Source organism: Glycine soja, chromosome 2 (assembly GCF_004193775.1).
Source record: "Glycine soja cultivar W05 chromosome 2, ASM419377v2, whole genome shotgun sequence".
NCBI lineage: Eukaryota > Viridiplantae > Streptophyta > Magnoliopsida > Fabales > Fabaceae > Glycine > Glycine soja.
Window position 1 is genome coordinate 39,573,062 of NC_041003.1, and position 6,317 is coordinate 39,579,378.

Sequence of the window (6,317 nt, forward strand, 5' to 3'; positions counted from 1 at the left end):
TCTCATTTGCGCATTAAAATTTTTTTTACTATTACAAAAGTTAATATATATTAAATTTTTTAATAGTAAATATTTTTTATTTATAAAAAAATATACGGATTAAATAATTCGTATGAGTTATATCAAAATTAATTGTCACAAAATTTATTATTTAAATTTACATGCGCATTAAATATACATTAGAAATTTTAGTGTTATGTATAACATTATTTAAGAAACTGCCAAAAAAAATATACAAGTGCTAGCTGATTAAAAGTTGGCTTCTATTATTTCCACTTCTCTTTCTTATTAAGGCACTCCCATTTTTTAATTTTCTTCCAAAAACACCCTCAAAATACACTCCCTATTATCTCCTCGTCTCCGTGGATCTCTCTTCGTGAAAGAGAGCTTTTATACTTTTGTTCTACTATTCACAAGCTTTGGAACTTATGATAAATAGAGGTGGGAAAGGAAGTTCTAATTCTAACCATGTGTTTGGAAAGAGAAATTTAATAGGATAATTCAAATTTTTAAAGGATTTTAGTTGTTTCTTAGTAAAATAAGGCATTTGGATAAAGAATTTTAAATTTAAATATTTTGCTATGGTGTTTTAATTAACTTAAATCTTAGTATTTCAAATTCATTAAAAATTATAGAATTTGAAATTCTTTATGCAGACTCGCTCGTTGGCTTTGCTTCTCTCGAGACACATGCACACTCTCGTGGCAACGCACGCTCACATTCTGAGTCTCTCGTTCCTTCCTTTCTCTCTCTCTCTCTCAACGATGATCATTCGCTTTCTCATCTCTCTCTCTCTTTGACTCAGAGAGTTCTCGGTCTCTCTCTTGGAAGTTCATCCAGGTTAGTCTTTCTCACTCTTTCATCTATGTAATGTAAGGTTTTGTTCTTGTTCATATGTGTATCAATCTTGTTTTTACTGCTTGGTTTAATTAATTTGTGTTTCATGTCTATAATCTAGGGTTTGTAGGTTGTATTTCCACCAAACTATGTTGAATTTGGATTTTTATTTATTTGATTTCATTACTGATATGCAATTTGTGACTATCCTAAGATTGGTCAAACTCAGAGCTAGTGTATATGAGGATGTAAAAGAATAAGGATAATGCTCAAACTAATTGTATGACCTATAACATTTTTGCTTGAGTTTTCAATTTCTAATGTTTTTGAAAATGCTTTCCTAAACTTGTGGTCATAAATTAATCAGTCTAAATTTCATTTGTGGTCCTCACAAAAATCCCAGCATTTATGCTTCAATTTCTTCAATGGAATATTCAATCAAAGGTGATTGACTTCACTTTTTTTGTACATATTATGCCTTTGTTGTAGAGTAGGATCTAATGTCTGATGTTATGCTTTCACTTTTTACATTTCTACTTCCCCTGTTTGTTATTGATATCTATAGGTTTATGTTTATGAAATAAAAGATGTTTCTAGGTGACTTTGATTTAAATAAATGAGATATCAATTGGTTAAATGGCTATGGCTATGTTTTTCTAAATGCAATTAGTGTTGTGTGCAATTGGTGCTATGAGATAGAGCTTTATATCATTTACAATCTACAAGATTGGTGCACTAGTTGGCATAGGCAATAAAAAATGTATCTCATCACTACAACCTAGAAATTGGTCATTATGTGATTCCTCTCTCCTTTTTTCTATGCTTTGTCATGTGATCAAAAGATAATGTTTAGTACATTATCTTTTGGGTTTTTCTTTAGCACCTTGTTAATGTCTATAGTGAAAAAATGACAATACATGGTAGGCCATGTCTATAGTGTCTATTTTCACACAAATGTTAATTTAATTGCATGCTTGGCTTTATGTCTAAACTATCAAGATTTGTTCCCCAAGAAAATATTTTATGCAACATTAATAGGATAGTTTCATAGTCACCAATTTTTGTGGCTTAAGGACACATGATGTAGCTAACACTCTTCACTTGGATTGACTTTGAGAATTGAGATAAGGAAGAATTGTCCTTTACAACAACAAAACTAATATTAAATCGCCTTTCACTTTCTTTATCCTTTTGGTAAATTAATGCTTCCCTTCAAATTCATTTTCATTTTCCAATGCAGCATAAACACATAATAGTTTAGCTATTCTTTCTCTGATTTTATTCAGTAGAAAGTAGCAACAACTTCATTCACAGGGCAAGGTAGAATAAAGTTCAATCACCCTAGTCAAATTAGTCATACTCAAGTTAGAATAAAGTGCAACAATTTCATAATCATACTCAAGTTACTAAAATAAAATGTAATATAAACTCTCAAAACAACAAACAATTTGAAGTCTGAAGGTTAAAGCACAATAACAACTATTATCCTTAAAGTAGTAAATCAAACCAAATGTGATTTGAAACAATTCATCCATGTAATCCCCATTGTTCATAGTATTATTCTATAAAAAATATTGAAACTATATTTCTAAAATTCTAAAAGCAACATCGAAATCCAAAAGTCCATCCATTTATTCATCCAATGGCCCATCAGTTTCACTCATATGTATCCTATGTAGCCAACAACAGAATGCCTGCCTTTCACCAACCTCAACGCTACCTATGCCCAAAACCAAAATCAACACTTTATACACAAAAATCCAAAACAAAACAAAACAGAATTCACATACAAAGTGTAACATTAAAGTACCTTACCAGTTGTAAAGTGTATGAATTAGTATTAATCTCAAACACTACTCTTCAAGAGAAATAGTAGTTGAACCAACAACATCTTGTTGAGAAACCAACTCTATAAAAAAACAAAAAACTTTTTGTTACTCAATAAATATTTTAATTATTATATTACTACAAAATTTGAAAACAATATACCTTTGTCAAAAGTTTGAAGCTCTTCCAAATCGAAGTCTAACAATGGTGCTGAATATGTATCTTTGAGCTAATCTTGTGTACAGATAAGGGCCTCCACCTTTTCATGTGATAGAGAACTACGAAACAGATCAAGCACCCTTCCACCAGTGCTAAAAGCAGACTCATATGCTATTGTTGAAACAAGTATAGCTAATAGTTCTCATACTATGTTTGAAAGGATTGGAAATCTCAAGAATATTGAGATTTACGCTTGTATCAATCCCTTCATCTAAATACTTTTGAAGCTCGTATTTGTTTGATGAGGTTAGCCCTGATGTTTGCAAAAATAAATTCCAACCATATGGATCTTTTGTGTAACTAGGTACATTTACATGTGCTTGTTGTGTGTCATCTTGAGTCCCCTCTTTATGACCATTATATTCATTAAACAATGATTTCAAAGAAGACTTTAGTCTTGACTTAGACCTATTCGCCTTGTCCACACCAAAAAGTTGATCAATTGCCTAATTCACATATTTTAATTTAGACCTCGGATCTAACACAACAACAATTAGCAACAACATGTTCAACTTGTTAGGATCACCCTAATATTTTTGATATTTTTCTTTCATATTTTTAGCTATCTTTAATGCTGCAGTTAAGAAAATCGTTAATCCTATGCCAAATACCTACCACCTCTAACATGTAAATGTTACTAGTAACATAAGAGATACCTGAGATGCACAAAGTGGCTTCATAGAAAATGCTCAAGAAGGGTAGAATAACCTCAACATATTCCTAATCTTCATAGGAAGGCAGATCTATCCTTTTTCCTAACTTATTAGCATATTTTCAATCATGAAACTCAAACTCCTCAAATGCCTTCATATGCTTCAAAGCAGTATCTAACATCAAATAGGTGGAATTCCACCTTGTTTCAACATCCAAGCAAATGTGACCCTTATATTCAATGTTTTGTCTTTCAACGCATTCTTTGAAGCTCGTAAGTCTAGAAGGAGATGATCTTATATATTTCACTACAACATGAATTCTTAAAATAGAGTTGTCAATCTCTTTTAGCCCACTATTCACAATCAAGTTCAAGATATGTGCACAACAATGCATATGAACATGTTCTCCTTTCAAAACTAAGTTATCCCAACACAATAGCCTTTTCTTTAAGAGTTGAATTCTTGTGTCATTTGATGAAGCATTATCAACATTCAAGCTTAGAATGTGATCCCATTCATTCAAACATGACTCAACAAATTTTGCCATGGCTTCTTACCTAACGAAAATTCAAAATCTTTTTGTACAACTTCCAATTGTTATCTATGAAGTGAGCTATCAAACACGTGTAGCTTACATTTTGAGGTGATGTCCAGGCATCAATAGTAAGACAAACTCTTTGAAAATGTTGCGAAAGAAAATACTTCACCTTTTCCTTCATTGTATTCCATAGTATTACAATTTTACGGGATAAGGTATAACGTGACCAGATATTAAATTTGTCTGTAAAGTATATGAATACCTCCTAAAAGCTGGATGCTCTACCAATCGAAAAAGAAGTTCAGCTTCATTAAACAACTTTACCTTTTTCATTTCACACAAATCTTGGTCAAACTTGTTGTATGAAGGAGAGCTAATAATCTCGTCATTAGTGGAGGATGAACTTGTTTTTTACCTCTTGATTGCTTCTTTATTAGGGTTATTTTGACATCTAGAGACATGACAAGCATTGAACTTGTTCCATTCTTATAATTAATCACATCATCACAATACTTGCATTGAAATGATCCTATGCTTCTGATCTATTCTTCTTCCATTATGGCAAGGGGGTCTCGCAACTGTCGAACTAGTGATAGTTGGTGAAGTAGAAGCCTTGGTGTTTGAGACTGAAAAGTTGGATGACATCTGTATGGATGCATTTAGATTATGCATAGGTAAGAAATTCAGATTGGGAATTTTGCAAGCAAAAAAATAGCTTATAGAAATAACTTACATAAATAATTCTTTGGTGTTAAAATAAGATCAATTTCTACATACCGTGTACGCAAAGAAAATGATTAGAACTTGACAAATTAAATTTGTGATAGAGAATCGTGGAAAAAAATGTTACCATAAGCCTAAAATATTACAAAGATATGTGAATTTTTTTCTTCCCTTATACTATGAATTTTATAATTAAAATTACGAATTTATATACTAGTAAATAAAACCTATAAAAAATTAAAATTAGAAGATTGCAATGGCACTTTACCTGACTGATGTTTTTCTGGATTCTCTTGACCGTTACTAGTACTAGACTTGCTGACATTTGGTTGGTTCATTCCCTTATTCCACAAATGCAAATGTACAAGTAAGTATTGTTTTCTGTACCTTATGAGTTAATGAAGCATTTTAATGTTTCCCAACTTCCGGTGATTATATTTTGTTTCTATCTAAATTGTGGCATGTTTTTGTAACATGCATTGATGAAGCATTTTAATGTTCATTCAGTTAAAAGTGGTTCCCAACTTCCTGTGATTATATATTGGGTACATATAACACAAACCAATGACAGTAGTAGTATGAAGTATATTAAGAGGGAACGAGATTCTCTGCCGTTTTTATCTTCTTTTTTGGCAACTCTGCAGTTTTTATAAAAAAAAACTATACTAATAGGAAATAAAATAGACTTTTTACAAAGGTGTATAACAAAAGAAATGTTGACGCTATCAGCAACTCACAGGAAAAAATAAAAAAACACATAGCAACACTGCAAAGAACAGGAAAAATGAAAAGTCTTTGTTTGGACACAACAAAACTGACTCAATAAAGAAAAGGGAGGAAATAGCAAGTTGGCCTTGTAAAAGTAAGATTAACATGTTGTTTCTCAAATTTCATGATTTTATATACTGTCTTGGATATGTACAAATTCGTGAAGAAAGGAATCAAACATTACCTAAATGCTTAAAAAAGGAATTCAGATTAACAATGAATATACTGCAAACTACAATATATGAGGATATGTATGAGGTAATTTATGTTGTCATTGGTAGAACAAATTTTGACAAAAGACAATTTAATTTTATAATTTTTTAATTTGTTCCCTACTAATATCAGAAGTAAACTTTTATTGTCTTTTGATGAGAATGGTATTAGAGATCTCACCATTGACAAGGATGATTCTTCAAAGGTACTCTCTCTGTTTTCTCTCTTCTTCCAAAACATGCACACATACTTCTATTCTATACTTATTGGGATTGCCTGTGTTGAATTATCAGGTGCACGCATATGTGAAATTACCTTCTTTTTTTTAAGTTTCTTACATTCATAGATGGAAATCTACAATAAAAGGTACAAACCATTTACATAAAAAAAATACCCTGTGAGAACCCAAATTTGCATCTTCCTTTAGACTTTTTCTATGTCTCTTCTAATCTAAAATGTAAGCCTATCTCAATGCACCAACATGCTTATATCTCAGCCTTTAGGTAAAGTTTATATCTATAACCCACCAAACTAGACTT